This window comes from Bison bison, unplaced genomic scaffold (genome assembly GCF_000754665.1).
Source record: "Bison bison bison isolate TAMUID 2011002044 unplaced genomic scaffold, Bison_UMD1.0 scf7180017864218, whole genome shotgun sequence".
NCBI classification, from domain to species: Eukaryota; Metazoa; Chordata; class Mammalia; order Artiodactyla; family Bovidae; genus Bison; species Bison bison.
In genome coordinates, this window is record NW_011494790.1 from 446,864 (window position 1) to 465,946 (window position 19,083).

At 36.8% G+C, this 19,083-nt stretch overlaps 1 protein-coding gene across 1 annotated transcript in view; it reads left to right on the forward strand.

The window, feature by feature from the left end:
- The window catches only part of ZSWIM6 (zinc finger, SWIM-type containing 6), a 186,047-nt gene that overhangs the window by 78,638 nt on the left and 88,326 nt on the right, over positions 1-19,083 (forward strand).

Here is a 19,083-nt window from a genome sequence, read left to right on the forward strand (position 1 = left end):
GGACCCACTCCATCCTTCTCATGCTCTTCTCTCTGTCAGTGTGCACGTTTTAGGACAGTAACAGTTGTGAAGCAGGTGGGAAGGCAGTCAGTGAAACGCCTGTCCCCTGATTGATGTCCAGGTGTGATTCAGGCAGTAACTAAAAAAGAAGGTTGACTGGAAATATAAATAATTAGTCACCTCACTGCCAGCTTAACCAGCCCAGAGTTGGGCTGGGGTGCCGAGCAGTTTGGACTAATTCTGCTAAGGGCTTCAATGAAATGAAAGACCAGCTTATTTTTTAGAAACATTTTGTGTTCCAAATTAATAAACTCCTATTGCTTCCTAGAAATTCTGAACCTAGTAGCAACTCAAAAGCCTCCTGTCTTCTAACATCCTTAACCACTTCTTTCTCTCCCTTCTTTCTTTCTGCTTCTCTCCTCTCTATTTACTCACCTTTCCCCTCCAGACAATCTGGTAGCAGCAGAAAGGTGAGGGGGAAATTGTGATTTGTTCAAATTCTTCTTTGCCCCAAGTGTGAAATGGTTATTGCTGAAAGCAGTGAAAATGAATGGCTATAGTTTGATTTTAATCCATCAGCCCACCCATTCTTCTGGGAAGAGGATGAGGTGGGACAAAATGGAAACATATCCCCAAGACTCATATACTCTTGTTTTAAGTGACTCATTTGTGTGATTAAAAAAAATAATTGACAAATTAAATAAGGGCCGCTAAAAAGTATGCACTCTACTGAATTGCCACATTAGCACATATCCTTTCAGCTTGGTTTAGTTCAGTCACTCAGTTGTGTCCGACTCTTTGAGACCCCTTGGACTGCAGCATGCCAGGCCTCCCTGTCCATCACCAACTCCCTGAGTTTACTCAAACTCATGTTCATTGAGTCGGTGATGCCATCCAGTCCCCTTCTCCTCCCACCTTCAATCTTTCCCAGCATCAGGGTCTTTTCAGATAAGTCAGCTCTCCGCATCAGGTGTCCAAAGTAGTGGAGTTTCAACTTCAACGTCAGTCCTTCCAATGAACACCCAGTACTGCTCTCGTTTAGAATGGACTGGTTGGATCTCCTTGCAGTCCAAGGGACTCTCAAGAGTCTTCTCCAACACCACAGTTCAAAAGCATCAGTTCTTTGGTGCTCAGCTTTCTTTATAGTCTAACTCTCACATCCATTCATGACCACTGGAAAAACCATAACCTTGACTAGGTGGACCTTTGTTGGCAAAGTAATGTCTCTACTTTTTAATATGCTGTCTAGGTTGGTCATAACTTTCCTTCCAAGGAGTGAGCGTCTTTTAATTTCATGGCTGCAGTCACCATCTGCAGTATGGAGCCCCTAAAAATAAAAATTATGCCAGTGTTTCCACTGTTTCCCCATCTATTTGCCATGAAGTGATGGGACTGGATGCCATGATCTTAGTTTTCTGAATGTTGAGCTTTAAGCCAACTTTTTCATTCTCCTACTTTCACTTTCATCAAGAGGCTCTTTAGTTCCTCTTCACTTTTTGCCATAAGGGTGGTATCATCTGCATATCTGAGGTTATTGATATTTCTCCTGGCAATGTTGATTCCAGCTTGTGCTTTAACATATCCTTTAAGTGGGTTAATAAATCCCTCTGACAAATATAGGTTACTGTTGAAGGTTTTTTTCACTTTTTGGTGCCGTAATGGTTATACTTCTGTGAACTATGAATGCTTGATCTGCACGATCAGTTTATTATTGTTGTTACTAGATACTTACAGGACTCCAAAGTAGTAAATAGTAAACAAAGAAAATACTGCCTTTACCCATGAACTAAGCAAATGATTCATGAAGGTGAAGCTTGGAGCTTGGAAAAAGCCTGCACTTGAGGGAGAAATAAAGAAGAGCAGTGAGGAGGAACCTCAGGAACATTTGCCATTGGTCATTTTGGGAACACTTAAATAGTCAAGTTTCTTTTTTAGGGCTATCTGTAGTTTTACTTTGTTCAATTGAGGGTTATTTATCTAAAGATAATGTGGTTCCAAGAAGTCTGTTTCCAGGGACTATAGTTTGAAGCTCCTGTTACCTTAAAAAGTATGTCCTGATTCCTGAAGACTGACTGACTGGCTAGTGTGGTTGTTGTCATTGTGATCCATGAAGACTGCTTTAATTCAAGAGTGATTTATCCTGAGTGTTAACTGCTTACCACTGCACAGAAGAGGCAGTAGTTCGAGTTTTGGCCTTTGTTCAGCTGGGGAAACTTAAGCTACCTTAGTCCTTTCAAAAAGCCTGACTAGGAATCTGGCATCATGGCAGGAATGTTTTAGTTAGATTCAGGAAATCAAGGTACAAATGTCAGAGTAATTTAGATGGACAGAGTAACTAGGTTGTTATTTTTTTTAATTCAGATTGTGCTTTGAGTGATAATCCTATTAAATACATTATTTAAAGTTTTTTATTCATATATCAGGAGACCTGTAGGAAGTAGTGAAATTTCCTATAATTTGTTTTTATTTCAATTTCTCCAGTGATCTTAATTTTTCAACTTTATAGTTTTTCAAAAGCAAAATTTCACATTGCAATAAAATCCTCCTATGAAAGGAAATGCAGTTTTTCAGCTTTACATTGGTTACTTTTATACTATCTGGGTGTTTGGGAATTTTTGTTTTCTGTCTTTGAAATCAAAACTTGACTGGAAAGTAGTGTTAGGTAAAAGATTATTTTCATGTGGAATCAAGTAGTTCTTATTGAATAAAGATATAGTAAACTTAGAATTAACTTACATTTAAAAAATCCATTAATAACGACCAAAGTAAGCTCCTTATAAGTATACTTTTGATGTCTTATAGCTCAGTCTTGTCATAATGATGGATTTTGGCCAATTTCCTCCCTTGAGAGCACTATATTTAGATGGGGGTATTGCGCTTAGGGCCACTTTAGTGTTCTGTATTTGGAATAGACCTGCTGTTTTTATTATTATGTACCACAGATATGATTCACAGAGTTAAATCTAGTACCTTTATCTTGATTTTTTATACTGTATTTTATACCCAAATGTGATAACTAATCTACGTCAGTCTAGGAATCTTTTTTTAAAAAAAACTTATTATTTAACTCCAAATTTATTTTGAAGGCCTTTAATAATTTGTAGGTTTTAAAAAATGAGATGCATAAAGTACTTCAAAATCTGAACACATTTTAATCAGAGTACTGAGTTAACTTAGATCTTGCCTTAAGGATGACAAGTGTTGAGAGTTATATAATAACAGTTCAAGTGATTTCTCCTTGTTATCTTCCCAGCATACAAAGGTTTCTTGTTTGTTAAAGGAAAATACTTTATCCCACGATGGCAGAAGAAGAAGGTTCTTTCCTTTTAAACGGAAGGAGGTAGACATCCCAGAGTAACGTTGGACTTCATTAGCTAAACTTGCTTTATTTTACATTGTAGTCCCTGAAAGAGTGACATACTTTCTCAGTGTTTTTAAAAATGGCTGTTTTTTACATTAAAAAAATACGAAGTTTGGAATTTTATAGAAATTGAAAAAATTTCAGCACCTAATAAATTGTGTTCAATTGGCAGGACATGGTATCTGTTAAAAGGTAAACTTCCTCCTCACACTTTTTATAAATTAAGTATATAGTAGATATAAAAGAATACTTACCATACGTTTGTGAGTTGCAAAGCAAAAAATACAAGGTATAACTTGCTTTTTTCAGTGTTGTATTTGAGATTCATTAAAACAGATGTGATAGGACTTCCTTGATGGTCCAGTGGTTAAGACTCTGCACTTTCAACGCAGAGGACTCAAGTTTGACTCCTGGTCAGGGAATTAAGATCCCACATGCTGTTCAGCATAGCCAAAACAAAAAAACAAAACCACACAAAACCCCCCAAAACAGATAAGATTACAGTTTCAAGATTTGTGTGGAACCACAAAAAACCAAATAGCCAGGACTTCCCTGGTGGTACAGTGGTTAAGAATCTGCCTGCCACAGGGGACATGGGTTTGGTCCCTGGTTCAGGAAGATTCCGCATGCCGTGGGGCAGGTAAGCCCACGTGCCACAACTGCCAAAGACTGCAGGCCCTAGAGCCCATGCTGTGCAATAAGAGAGGCTACCACAGCGAGAATCCTGTGCACCTCAACTACAGAGTAGCCCCTGCTTGCCACAACTAGAAAAAGGTTAGGCATAGCAAAACAAAGACCCAGCACAGTAAAAAATTAAAAGAAAAAAAAAATCGCCAAAGCAATCTTGAGAAATAAAAAACTGTAGCTATCATGGTCCCTGGTTTTTAACTATATTACAAAGCTATAGTAATCAATGCAGTATGATACTGGCACAAGAATAGACAGACAGATCAATGGAACAGCATAGAGAGCCCAGAAATAAATCCATGTATGTATGGTCAGTTAACTTATGACAAAGGAATCAAGAATATGTAATGAGGAAAGAACGTCTCTGTAATAATTGGTGTTAGAAAAATTGGACAGCCGCATGTGAAAGAATGAAACTGGACCATTCATTCATGCATTCATGTCGTTAGTTCCTTGACATCAGTCTTGGCAATGGTTTGTTTTTTGGATCTGACTCTAAAAGCAACAGCAAGAAAAGCAAAAGTAAACAAGTAAGACAGCATTAACTGAAAAGCTGCATAGCAAAGAAATTATCAGCAAAATGAAAAAGCAAGCTATTGAATGGGAGAGAATATTTGCAGATCACATTGCTGATAGGGATTAGTGTGCACAATATAGGAAGAACTCATTCATCTCAATAGCAAAAAACAAACAAACAAGTAAACCAATTTAAAAACGATGAGCAGAAACATGTATGGCTGAGTTACTTTACTGTCCATCTGAAACTACTACATTGTTAATTGGCTGTACTTCATTATAAAATAAAAAGTTGAATGAAAAGGAGGCAGAAAATCTGAATAGAAATTTTTTCAGATAAGACATATAGATGACCAACAGGCACATGAAAAGATGCTCAGTGTCATTAGGGAAATGTAAATCAGAACCACAGTGCCTCCTCACACCTCATATAGTAGTTATCAAAAAGACAAGAAATAACAAATGTTTGTAAGGATGTGGAGAAATGGAGACCTTTATGCATTGTTGATGGGAATTGCTGCAGCAACTATGGAAAAAAGTGTGGAGATTCATCAAAAAATTAAAAATAGAACTGCCATATGGTTCAGCAAGTCCATTTCTGGATATTTATCCAAATAAAATGAAAACACTAACTTTAAAAGACTTGCATACTCCTATGTTCTTTGCAGCATTGTCTACAACAGTCAGGATATGGAAATGACCTAAGTGTCCATCAATGGATGAATGGATTAAGAAAACGTGGTATATAACAGAATGTTATTCAGCCACAAAATAGAATGAAATCTTTTCATTTGCACCAACATGATGGACCTTGAAGGCATTTATGCTAAGTGAAGTAAGTCAGAGAAAGACAAATAGTATATGATCTCACTTGTATGTGGTAAATAAACCAAAAACCAAGGTCATAGATACAGACAACAGATTGGTGTTTGCTGAAATAGTGATTAAAAACTACAAACTTCTAAAAATAAACTAGTCATTGGGATGTAGTATACAGCATGATAACTGTGGTTAGTAATGCTGTATTGCACATTTGAGAGTTGCTGGGAGAGTGGATGTTAAGATTTCTCATCACAAGAAAGAAAACTGGAACTATGTATGGTGATACATGTTATGAAGTAGACTTGCGGTGATCATTTCTCAGTGTATACAAGTAGGGAATAATCACGTTGTACACTGAAACTGATGCAATTTTATGTGTCACTTATACATCAGAAAAGAAAAAGAAACCAAATATGATGGATTTTCACAGCTCTAAGTGTTTTACCATATGAATATGTCACAACTTAACGTCTGCTGCTGATAGATATTTGGGTTACCCGTTTTATATTACAAAGCTGCTGAATTCTTATGAAGTTGAATTATTTTTTATGTCTGCCGGTACGTACATGCAAGTATTTCTCCAAAATCCTCCTATACTTCCTTTTGCTATGAAATATCCTCTTAATCTTTATTTTTTATTTTATCTTTTAATATAAATTTATTTATTTTAATTGGAGGCTAATTACTTTACAATATTGTATTGGTTTTGCCATACATTGACATGAATCTGCCACAGGTGTACCTGTGTTCCCCATCCTCAACCCCTCTCCCCCTCTTAATCTTTAAATTGGAACTTTAGAAATTTACCTTAAAGCAGCTGAAAGGATCTTTGTGGTTTAGGTATTTATGATCTGTTTGCTAAGATCTAAGTAACCATACTAAGTAACCATGTGCTGTGCTTAGTTGCTCAGTCATGTCTGACTTTTTGTGATCCCATGGACTGCTGCCCGCCAGGCTCCTCTGTCCGAGGGATTCTCCAGGCAAGAACACTAGACTGGGTTGCCATGCCCTCCTCCAGGCAATCTTCCCAACCCAGGGATCGAACCCAGGTCTTCTGCATTGCAGGCGGATTCTTTATCATCTGAGCCACCAGGGAAGCCCTAAGTAACCATACCATATTCTTTTTTAAACAACTTTTTATTTTGAAATAATTTCAGATTTACAGAAGAGTTGAAAGATGTACGGAATTTTCATCAACCCTTGACACAGCCTCCCCTAATGTTAACATGTTACACAACCTTGGTACTTTTATCAGAACTAAAGAAATTAGCCATTGGTGCAGTACTATTAGCTGCAGGCTTTATTCAGATTTCCCTAGTGTTTCTCCTACTGTCCTTTTTGAGCATCCAATCCAGGATACTCTATTGTATTTAGTCATTATGTTTCCTAGCTCTTCTAATTTGTGACAGTGTAGTGGTGTTTATCTCTTATGACCTTGACACTTTTGAAGAATACTGGGCAGGTATTTTTGTAGTGTGTGTGTGTTAGGTGCTCAGTCATGGTTGCCCCTCTGCGACCCCATGGACTGTAGCCAACCAGGCTCCTCCGTCCATGGGATTTTCCAGGCAAGAGTATTGGAGTGGGTTGCCATTGCCTTCTCCGATAAGCAACCTAGACGTCATATTAAAAAGCAGAGACATTACTTTGTCAACAAAGGTCCATCTAGTCAAGGCTATGGTTTTCCCAGCAGTCATGTATGGATGTGAGAGTTGGACTATAAAGAAAGCTGAGCGTGGAAGAATTGATGCTTTTGAATTGTGGTGGAGATTCACAATTCACAGGAGGAGAAGGGGATGATATAGGATGAGATGGTTGGATAACATCACCAACTCAATGGACATGAGTTTGGATAAACTCTGGGAGTTGGTGATGGACAGGGAGGCCTGGCATGCTGTGGTTCATGGCATCACAAAGAGTCGGACGCAACTGAGCAACTGAACTGAACTTCTCATGATTAGATTGAGGTTGTGCATTATTTTGCTCGAATATCACAGAAGCAGTAATGTTCAACATTCTCATTGCATCACTTCAGAGGGTACCTTAATATCAACTTGACTTACTATTGGTTATGCTAACCATGTTCACCTGCTTAAGTGACAGATTTCTATAAAACTTTTACTTTTCATTAGATAGGGGTTGCTAAAGTCCAGTCCACACTCAAGGGGAGGAGAATTAAGCTCCATCTACTGGAATGATGAGCATCAAAGACTTTACGTTACATATCTAGAGGGGAAATTCTTTGAGGCTGTGCAAATATTCTGTTTCTCTTTAAAGCTTTGCCTGCTAATTTTATCATTCATCAGTGTATCTTGGCCTGCAGCAGATATTACTGTGGTGTTCTAATGATTTTCATTTTTCTCATCCTCTCTACATTTTTTAATTGAAATTCTTCTGTAAGGAAAATGTGTCCCTTCTCCATTTATTTGTTTATTCATTCAATAGTTTGTATCCATATGGACTTACATGTTTATTTTATTCTTGAGTTGTAATCCAGTACTAATGTTATTTTGCTGCTCAAATAGTTGCATCCTGGCCAAGGGGACTCTTCAGGATGGGACAGTTCCCTCTATTTTTTTTGAAAGCACTTTCTTTCTGGCATCAGTATTTTCTTCATCTCAGCCCTAGAATCAGCCATTTTTCCAAGAAGCTTTGGTTTCTCTTATTGGAGAATGGTATTTAGAAAGGAAGACCTGGGCACATCTTATTTTTTAAAATAATGTTCTTCTTGAGAAAACATAGAGCCTTCTTATGTTAGACTTCTTACATTAGGTGTGTTTATGCTAAAAGTATTTTTTTTTATGGCTGAAAGAAAACGGAGATACATATGGTGACAGGTAGAAAAGTTAACTCTTGTTAATATTGGTTATCTAATCAGTAGCGATTAATCAAATATGTTACCACATCACATGTTTCTAGTTAGACTTTACCTTTTCAAGTTCAGGCCACAAAACTTGAAAAGTTTATTTTTCTCTAATTATTACTTTCTGCTTGGGATATAATTGAGAACAGTAAGTCAAAAGAACCACTGAAACTGCCAAGCTAAATCCACCAATATCTACCCCAACTCAGTAAAGGAAAACCTCAGACCTGTGCTTAGATCTCATTTAGTCTTATTTTTATACAGCTCCAAAAATGATGGTTGTCTAGTTTCCAAAGTCCTAAAAGATGTAAGCCAACATTTTAGAATAACTAGAGGGGATCCAGCTATTATTAAGCAAAATGTCAGCTTGAAAAGGAGGCATTTGACTTCTGCAAGAAAGGAGAGGGAAAAAGAACAGACTGATACTTGACCATGAGAGCAGTGCAGGAGCTCTTCAGCTAAAAGACCTGGCTGAGTAATGCTGTTGATAGCATTGCTGGAAGGACAATATAGTAATATAGTAAGTGTTCATTATGATAACCTTGAGTCATCACAAGCAAGTGTTAAATTAGGTTTTTTGAATACTGTTTAGGAAGTTAAAGTGTTGATATGTTTTTGAAAGATTTTCATGAATCTGTTAAAATGAACATGCTCCTTCCAAGAATAAATCTCTCGGTTTTTCAGTCTGAACCTTTTGTTCTTAAGAATTATTAAGAGGCAAATTTTTTGAGCATACAGCTCTACTGTTTTAGTAAAGTCATGATCATGAAATCAGATCCTCATTTAATCTGATTATACCAGCTTAGTGTTCCCTTAGGGTATCAACCTTTCACTTCTGATTTTCTCCCTTAAAAATTATATCATTAGTATGGCTGTCATTGTTATACCAGGAGAATTCAGTTCTGCAGAAAGATTTGATGTATCAGAGGCCTTCTCAGAAAGAACGTGTAACAGTAATTTTCCTGTATTTATTTAGGAAAAAACAAAACCCAAATGTTTGAGGAAGAATCATCAGAGAGAATGAAGTAGAATTCCTTAGCTTTTTTAGAAATTATTTTAAGGCTGTTATTTCTTTGGCTTGAGATGTTTTTACCCTCTTGTTTAATAAAATGTTGAACTTTGGTATTTTTTTTTAAACTTATAAACTTAGACATGTGTTTTTAGTAGACCTGTTAAGTTGTCCCCAAAAGAAGAAACTTTATTCTTGGCTCAGAATAGCTGAGATGTCCCCAGTAGTTAGTTCATAAATGGTCAGGGTAGAGTTTGGAGTTCCTGGAGAATATAGCTGCCACAGAAAAAGATTTCCTTTGTCTTTCTCTCCTGCTGTGCATATGTATTTAAAGGTAATTTTGATAGAGGAGTGAAAAATAAGGAAAAGTGAGGCAAGGTATTAACACAAATGTGTTTGTTTAATCAAGGTTTGGAAAGTGTGGAAGGAATTTGAAGGAGCAAAGGGAGGGCGAGAAATGAAAGAGAAGGACCAGTTAGACCAGGTAAAAGATACCGTGGTAGCTGTCCTTTATCTCGTCTTTTCTCTTCTCTCTCTACCGTATTTTACAGTCCTAACATTTATAGGTTTCTGAAGCAGGGAAACAACTTTCTGTTAGAAATGAGGCCATTTCCAATTTCTTGACTATCCTTCTAAGTAAAAGAGAAGAGGCAAATTTATTACATTTTCAGGTAGCAGGGTTCAATTTCACAGCCAGAGAAATTAGTATGAACAATATGAAATGTTTGTTAAGCTAATGTACTGGATTTACTGTGTGTGGCCATATGCTTTTTTCTTCAAAATTCCAAAGCCTGAAAACTAGCCACATAGTTGGTTTTTCAGGTGTTTTGTTTTTGCTTTAAACTATGAAATTTTCCTTGACTGTAATATTTTATGTTTTAGGCAACTAAAATAGCTTTTTATAAACATAATGATTTTGATTGATTAAAGAAGTTGACTATATTATCTTTTGACTGGTCTTATATGTCATTGAATTATTATATTTTTATCTGTGTTTAATATATATGTTTTATGATGAAATATAGTAATCAGTCATTGACTCATCAACATGATGCCAGTTATTTATCATCATTCCATTTTCCTTTAATGGCCATTATAAACTTGTTGTCGAATTATCCTTGTTTTATCATTTCATGCTCGTTATTCTGTGGGCTTTAAGTCCTCTGTTTCTAAGAATGGATAATAAAGTCTCTTGAACTTAGATAAGTATGTTGCCACCAAATAGGTGAGTACTTGCATAGGCATTGCAGGTGCCTTTAAGCATCTTAGAAGTAAAGTGAATATACCTTTTAAAATTTTTAATTTTTTTTCCCCCCATGCTGCACAGCATGAGGGATCTTAGTTCCCTGACCAGGGATTAAACGTGCACCCCCTACATTGAAAGTGTGGAATCTTAACCACTGGACCACCAGGGAAGACCCCTAAAATATTAAGTATTCTTTTCTGAAAAGCCCTTGAAAGTTCATTATAAGCAGAAGGAAAAAAATACTCTAGGTTTCATCATTTATTTGAATGTGAGTGTATATATTTTGCTTGCTTTTGACTTGTTTAGAATCTGAAGTTTTCAAGTGTGGAGGGATCTACAAGGATGCCCTTAACCTAAATAAGTGAATAGATAACAGATGCTGAACTGTGAAATATTCTGCATAATTTTGTGAGTATTTGGGGGGAGCTTTTATTGCCTTTTTTTTTTCAGGTCATCAGGGGATCTATGCCTACCTACCTCCTCTTAAAAAAAAAAAAAAAAGAAGGTAAGGGAGTACTGATTAGTCCTTTAGCCTCCTTTTGCAGATATGAAAATGACGCCCAAGGCTGAAGGTCAAACAGTTAATTAGTAGCAGAGCTAGGATTAAAACACAAGTCTCTCTCCCAGGTCAGTTCTCATCCTATTATATTGACAATCCTTGGCCACATTATTCTGCAACACACGCTAAGCCACTGTATATGTAATTGCTACTTAATTAGCATTTTTTCATATTTGAAGTCATTTGGGTTTATATTTCTAGTTTAAAATAAACAATAGCCTCAAAATTCGTATAGGAGTTGTCTATTCAAAAAATTTTTTTAAACCCTTAAGTTTGGTAACATCAGATCATCATTGTTCATAAACAGCTTTAATAATTACTTGATATTGAAAGGAAAATTTTGGTTAGAGTCATAGACCAATACCTGCATTTTTCTGATTCTTTCTGTAATGTTAACATCACTACATCTAATAGAAATGCTCTCCTAAGCTAAAATAGAATAAGCCTGTTCATTTATATTGCTTTGCTTTCTGAAGAAATGAAACAAATTGCCACTTAAGGTAGTGTATGTAATTGTGTGTGTGTGTATAAAATATACTTACCTATTATTAGTGGTACTTTTGTGAGATTTTGAAAATATCACACTTAAAGTTGTTACCTACAATAAAAATTTAATTAATACTACTTAAACATGTGTGTGTGTGTGTGTGTGTGTGTGTGTGTGTGTGTACGCGCGTGCGCGCGCTCAGTTGTGTCCAACTCTTTGCAACTCCATGAACTGTAGCCCATCAGGCTCCTCTGTCCATGCAGTTTTCCAGGCAGAAATACTGGCGTGGGTAGCCATTTTCTTCTCCAGGGAATCTCCACTCAGGGATTTAACCCATGGCTCTTGGGTCTCCTGCATTAGCAGGTGGATTTTTTTTTACTACTAGCACCACCTGGGAAGCTCTCTTAAACATATGCTTCCTGGGTCAGGTATGTAGATCATTTGTTTTCAGACTTTTCTATCTTGTAGCTTCAAATTCATGCTAGAGCAGTTTGGTAGAGTATTCAGATTTTATTCAACCTCTCTACTACATAAAATTTTTACTTTTTCATTCATTCATTCATTTATTCACTCAGTAAATATTGAGCATGTGTCACATGCCAGGCACTGTCTTAGGTACTTATAAGTATTACCAGAATCTTAGCAGTCCTTCTTTCATAGGACATCAAGTACTGTTTCTCTGTTTGTACTATGAAATAAACTCTAATGCAAGATTTGCATGTTAGACACTCTCAAGTCCTCTGTTAAAGAGATATGTGAGCTTTGCCATTCATATTTTCAGTATTTGAAGATAAAATATTGTAAGTACTTTACCTGACTATTGTGGGTAAAGAATGTATGGCACTCTGGATTATCAAATATATATTTTGCAATAAATGATTGGTTATTTAATGTTAGATGGGGGATAGTGATGATGAGACATCTCCAGCTTTTAAGTCATACATGTCCAGGTGGGCTTAAACTCCTGGAGAGAAGTTCCAACAAGCTTAATCAATTTATCCATTCTGCTTAATGATTTCTAAACTCTCAGTTGAGCTTTTCATTCTGTTTACCAACCCTACTGCTTATCTTGAACAGTATGTTTTCTTTTTCATTTCCTATAGGTATTCTAGACTGTTTACTACTGTTATTCTTCAAAGTTTTAGTAAATAAAGTTCCACAGAAGTCTATTTACTATATGAGTTCTTAGAGCTGTTACCATTCTGATACGTATCTGGAACTTCCAGATGGGTGACCCTGGATGCAACTTAATCCAGACTTATATAATGCATAGAACACAATTTGGGAAATAAAGGTTTGTACTGGTTCTCTTTCTGGAACCCACCTCTGATATGACTTCCTAGCTGTTAGTTGCCCAGTAATCCAGTGACTCCTCAGAACTGAAATCCTTGTGTTATTCATGGATGCTTCCCACAGAGACTTGTATATTACCTGTTACCAAGTTAAAAGATTATGAAAGTGGTTGTTTATAATGTTTAATATCTCATAATATTTAATGGATATTAAAGGAAAGAATGCTAATATTTAGGTGGTGAAGGCAGGCCCGATAATATGATCCAGTCTTTTCATTTCATTTTTAATGAGCTTTCTTTTATGTTTTATATTTTTTGGTAATTTATACAAAACTTCACCTGTATTTATGCAGTCTGAGACTATAAAGATAGGTTTAGATTCAGATATTAAAAAAACAACAGAAAATATGTAAGCATCTCAGTTATAGACAGATGGCTGAAGATTATGTAGATAAAAATTAAATATTTACTTTTATATTGAATTTCAGAACTTTAAAAAAATTCTCCCCACATGCCAATGACATGTCTGTGACTGCACCTATAGCAGTGTCTATCGTTTTTCTCTCCCCTTCCCTGAGCCATAGCTTCCAAGTCCTTTGAGGTGACCACTGCTTCAATTCTATAGCAGTCAAGGCAGGTCAGAGGTCTTGTGTGAGTGACTTTGGTAACTACCATCCTTCCTCTTGTCTTGGGTAGCTCTCCATTACTGCTGCCTACCTATACACAATTTTTAAAAATCATCTAATGTAATCTATTTCCTTTATTTAATACATGAGGAAAGAAGAGGGGACAAGAAGTAGATGTTGATAAGTAACTTGCGCATGAGGCTAACACTGGATAATGGCTGAAAGTAGAACCAGGAGCCCAGCCTCTTTCTCATTGTCTTATTTGAGTGCATAATCCATCTTCTCTCAAGTGTGGCTGACCTGAAAGGGAGCCAAGCATCCACCGGTTAAGGAGAGCCTGGGAGTGTCCTGTTATGAAAGTAGGCTGGGCCAGCCAGTAGGCAGAGCTGCTCGGATGGCATTAATGACCCTCAGTGTTTGAACTTGGTATGTGGTCATTGCCAGGCTCCCAGAATGTGTGCTGGACATCATTTATGTAGCAGATTCTTTACTCAAGAGGACTTTGAGAACTTTTCCAATTTTAGCTAAAACACTTTTTTTTTCTTATAAGTAATTTGTGTTTGTTGTAGAAATCTTAGAAAAACACTATCTCTATGTCAACAAAAACAAGTTAAATAAAAAAATCGTCTGTAATCACACTGCTCTGAGGCATGAGTGGAAATGTCTTAAGATTAATGTTTCACCCACATTTTGAACCAAAGTCTCTCTGCTTCTCTTTTATCACTGTATATTTAAGAAAAAAATGTATCTCTATGAGTACATCTACCTTGCCATTCTCTTTTTTCCTTATTAAAGACATGTTTGTTTATATTTTTTGGTAATACTTTTTTATTGAAGTGTAGTTGATTTACAATATTTGTTAGTTTCAGGTATACAACATAGTGATTTAGGAATATATATATACACACATATATATATATCTCTGTTCTTTTTCAGATTCTTTCCCTTATAGGTTGTTACAAACTGTGTAGTTCCCTGTGTTATATAGTAGGTCCTTGTTGGCTGTGGGTGTGTGTGAGTGCACACAGGCCTAGTCACTCAGTTCTGACTCTTTGCAACCCCAGCGGTTGTAGCCCTCTAGGGACAGCCCTCTGTTCATGGAATTCTCCAGGTAAGAATACTGGATTGGGTAGCCATTCCCTTTTCCAGAGGATCTTCCCAACCCAGGTCTCCTGCATTGCAAGCAGATTCTTTGCCATCTGAGCCACCAGGGAAGCCCCTATTTTATATATAGCTGTGTGGATATGTTTTACTGTTATTAAAGACATAAACATGGAACAGAGGACTTTTTTCAGCTGAATCTCTCTGGACAGGAAGATAACAATACTTACCGCCCGGGTAGGGCTAGTAGTGTTCCTTGGGATTCTTTGTGGAGAGCAGGAGCTCTGACTTCACTTTGCTTGTCAGGCCATAAATTACCAAGACCAAAAGCTGTGCTGTGGTCCCTTTTTCTTCCACAACAAGAACTGCAAGTTGCTTATTATTGCATCCAGTTTTTAGTCTCCAACTAAATGAAAAGATGGACTTGAGCTGTAAAAATAATTTACTTACCTTGACATGGAAGGTAAATATTAGGGATAAAAAAAATGCTTTAGTAGAGAGCTCGTTGAAGTGAGGAGAGAAACATTACTGTTACTTAGGGTAACTGGAAGTTATTTGAGACAAAATTAAGTCTTTTCAGTCCCTTGCTTTTTTCTTCCGTTTGGCGTCAAATCACATTTTAAGACTGTTATATAAAATAGCAAGAAATTTTAGAAGTCATAGCAGTTCTATTAATTTGGAAGTATGAATGTATGAGTAGAATCACTGTAGCAACAGCAAACCCTTGTCCATTATTGTAATAGAAATGCTAGCATGCTCTTGAGAGCTTGACATTTCCAACAGCAGGTGCATGCATGAGCATGTGACATTTCTATTACAATAATGATAATAGGTATTCCGTAGAAAAAATCCTTGTGGTAGTTTACACACATTGTCAGCAGTCCTGCAGGATAGGTGAATCCCTTTTTAAAGGTGAGAAAGGGCTTCCCTGGTGGCTCAGGGGTAAAGAATTCACCTGCAGTGCAGGAGACATGGGTTTGATCCCTGGGTCAAGAAGATCCCCTTGGAGGAGGAAATGACAACCTACTTCATTATTCTTGCCTGGGAAATACCATGGAGAGAGAGGAGCTTGGTGGGCTACAGTCCATGGGGTTGTGGAGTCAGACATGACTAAGCAACTAAGCAGTAACATAGACGAGAAAATCAAGACTGTTACTTGCCTAAGGTTATTTAATAGAACATCTTATTTTAGAAAGGTCTAACCCTAAAATTCTGCCTGTGTTACCCTGCATATTCTATTGCCTCTGGCTTTCTCACACTGGGTACATTTTGCCTTAGGCAAAAAATGTGTTACTTAAATAGCCAAAAATTTTTTTCCCATTAATTGGATTGTTTTGAATACACAAAGACCCTTCAATTATGAGGAATCCCATGGGACATTGTAAAACAATCTCTTTGTAAAAGTATATACTCTCTGATTGACCATTTTAAAATTTTTATATTTTTATTTAGATTTTTAATGAAGGTTTTACTTCAAACAGGATGATGTAACTGTAAATGTTAACAATTATGATACTGATAACATTAAAAAATTTTTTTTCATTTATTATTTATTCATTTATTTATTTTGGTAATGCTCAGGCCAGTTTAATAAATCACATTTGGAATTGGAAACATTTAGGTTACATGATAGGCTAGAGATTGTATACATTTTTAAATCACAAATTATATATTACTTACTATTCTGTTTACTGTGTTTACTTAAATATATTTTTACTAAGAAAGTCTTGTTTAGGCTGAATTGTAATCATCTTAGGTCAGTGATCCCTGGATGAGCAGCTTCAGCACCACCTAGGATGATGGGTGGGGCCCAGCATCTGTGTTATAACAAGTCTTGTAGGTGACTCTGACGCACATGCCAGTTTGAGACCCACCAGACAATATGTTGCATCTACCAAGAGTGTAAGAGAGTTTGTGCTTTCTTTCACCTAAGAGGTGCTTCTTGAGTGTTTTGTCCAGGACAGTCCTCTGTGACAAGGGTGCTGCAGAACTCTGCTGCCTCAGATGACGTCACTCTGCTTCCGGCTTAATTCAGTATGAGAGAGAGGTGAACTCTTAGAAACAGGCTTTCATTAAAAGTCGAAGGGTCAAGCCAGAGTTCTAGGTTGTGGGTAGAGGAATTGACTACAGAGGCCTGCATTCTCCCTTCTGGGGCCTGAGCACACTTTTCTCCTTACTCTTGGCTCTGTTAAACAGTTCATTTCCAGAGTTTGTACTTCACCTCAGCTCCTAAACCAAGTAGCCAAGCATTTCTAAAGGTTGTTTTGCTGTAAAATACAACAGGAAACAGGTAAAACAATCTTCTGTCCCTTTCCCCCTTTAGGGGGAAGTAAGACAAAATTGTGTAAAAGTGCTTGGAGTAGGTGTTTGGACACCAAAGGACTCTACAAACTTAATGTGCACTTTAGAGGTGGGGGACCCAGGTGAGAGGCCACGGGAGGAGGAGAAAGAGGGCGGGGGGCACTGAGTTGTAGGGGCAGCATTGGCGGCTGTACTGATGGGGCCTGAATGATCTGGCCTTGAAGAAAGCTGCAAGTCTGGAGCTGCTTTGCTTGTATTAGAGAAGATAGGCATTAGAGAAAGTAGAATTTAAAACTTGGGGCAGATGATTTAAATTCCTAAGAACTTTGTGGCTTTATAGTTGTACGTATATCTCACATTCTACCTAATTCATTTATCAGCCCCCTCCCCTGGTTGCCCACCCAGAATGTGGGGCTGGGCAGTGGTTGGTTCCCTCAAGTATGCATGTTAAAATACAGAATTATCACTTGATGGTAATGTGGGGCCTTTGTGTACTTCAAGTTTGGGGGTGACACGGAGTGCTCATGACAGATGGCTAAATTAGTGGATAAGTGTCTTTTTTTCAGGAAAAATATTAAATAACTGTGTAATGCCATTCATATCTAATACAGTTATTCTGATCATATGGATCCTTGTATGAAGTGTTGCAAGACTCTACGTTAACGAGAAAACAAAACCAATATTGAGCAGAATGCCTCTGGGAACTCTTGATTGGGCCCATCTAGTGCATGCTCCGTAAATTTTTATGTTGTTTATATGGTGTGCTGTGGTTTACAGTCTGGTCTTTGCATTAATTTGCCATTGTCTTTCTCAAATATTAATGAAGTGTAGGAGCGATTCTACTCCAAATAGGCATTTTTAAGATGGACTTCAAAATAAAGCTTTTCCTTTAAAAAATATTTTTTTTTCTGAAAGACGGAAATCACTTTATTAGCAATTGCCAGCAAAATCTCCTAATGTCTTTCCATAAGCTGTTTAAGCTTTAGTATTAGAAATTAAGGCTAGAGGATTTAATTAGCCAGCTCACAGGATGCAGTCTCTTTAATTTAGGATTTCCCTTTGAGAAAATTATGTAGTTAAGAAAGGATATCATATTTTAGACAAGTTGGTTTTGGGCCCTTAATGTGTCTATATTGTGATCTGGAAATTATGCTTCATGTGAATTGAAACTTTTGTTTCTAAAATTGATAACTGCAGCATGGCATGTTGGATTGTGTGCAGTAGTTCTTGGAGTTAGGAAAGTAAAAATTGGGTTTTGTGGGGGCAATGATTAACTCATATATTTTACTAGGGACACATAATCAGGTATTATTTACTATACATTTAGCCAATGCACTGGGTTTTAGTTAACCAATGAATACTTTGTTATGGGAGTGTTAAATGTTAACACTTGCATTTTTAGATTTAGCTTTAAAAACTTAGAAGAAACCTCGTACAACCCTTGCCATCCTTTCAGCCATAACATTAACTTGCTTTGGTTTCTGCCTTTAATTTCCCCAGGGGTTCTTTTTATTTAGGAAAAGGGTGAAAGATGTATTTGTGTAAGTACTACACCAGTGCTTCTGTTAAATTCTTTTTCAACAAAGAATTTGTTACTTGAGCACCTCATGCACAGAGTGCATATTTTTCTGAAAAGAATGTGCCCTGAAAGCAGCAGTTTTTAGTATATATTTATTTCATGTCTACCAGTTTATTTTAGCTTAGATATTTTCTAATGCTTTCAGTCTGTAACCATTTTTCAGTTAACCAAGAGCATACACATATATGCACAAAATGGCCAACCTTTAGAAATTATTTTTGTATTTTAAACCAGTTGTCTCTCCAGTCTGTGATATCAGGGGCCTCTCCTTGTCCCTTTTAAAATGCGACTAAAATATTGACTTAGATACAGAAAATCAGCTTTCAGGGAAGGATATTTTTAGAGTATCAATGAAGAATTTAGTATTTACTTTCTAGAAATGTTAATGCTCATTAACGTGAAATTAATGCAGGCAGTTCGTGTGTTCATATGTGAGAAATTTGCCCCTTAAGGATTTTTATGTTGTCATATAAACCATTGACCTACAGAAAGGTCAAGTGCAAAAATGAAGTTTTGGCGTAGTGGACTCCCCTGAAGGCCTCTCGGGTACTTGTGGGTATCCCTGGACTGTGTTTTAAGAATCATTGCATTGTAATATTTTTGAAGTATCTATCTATGGTTACTTGAAAGAAGTCTC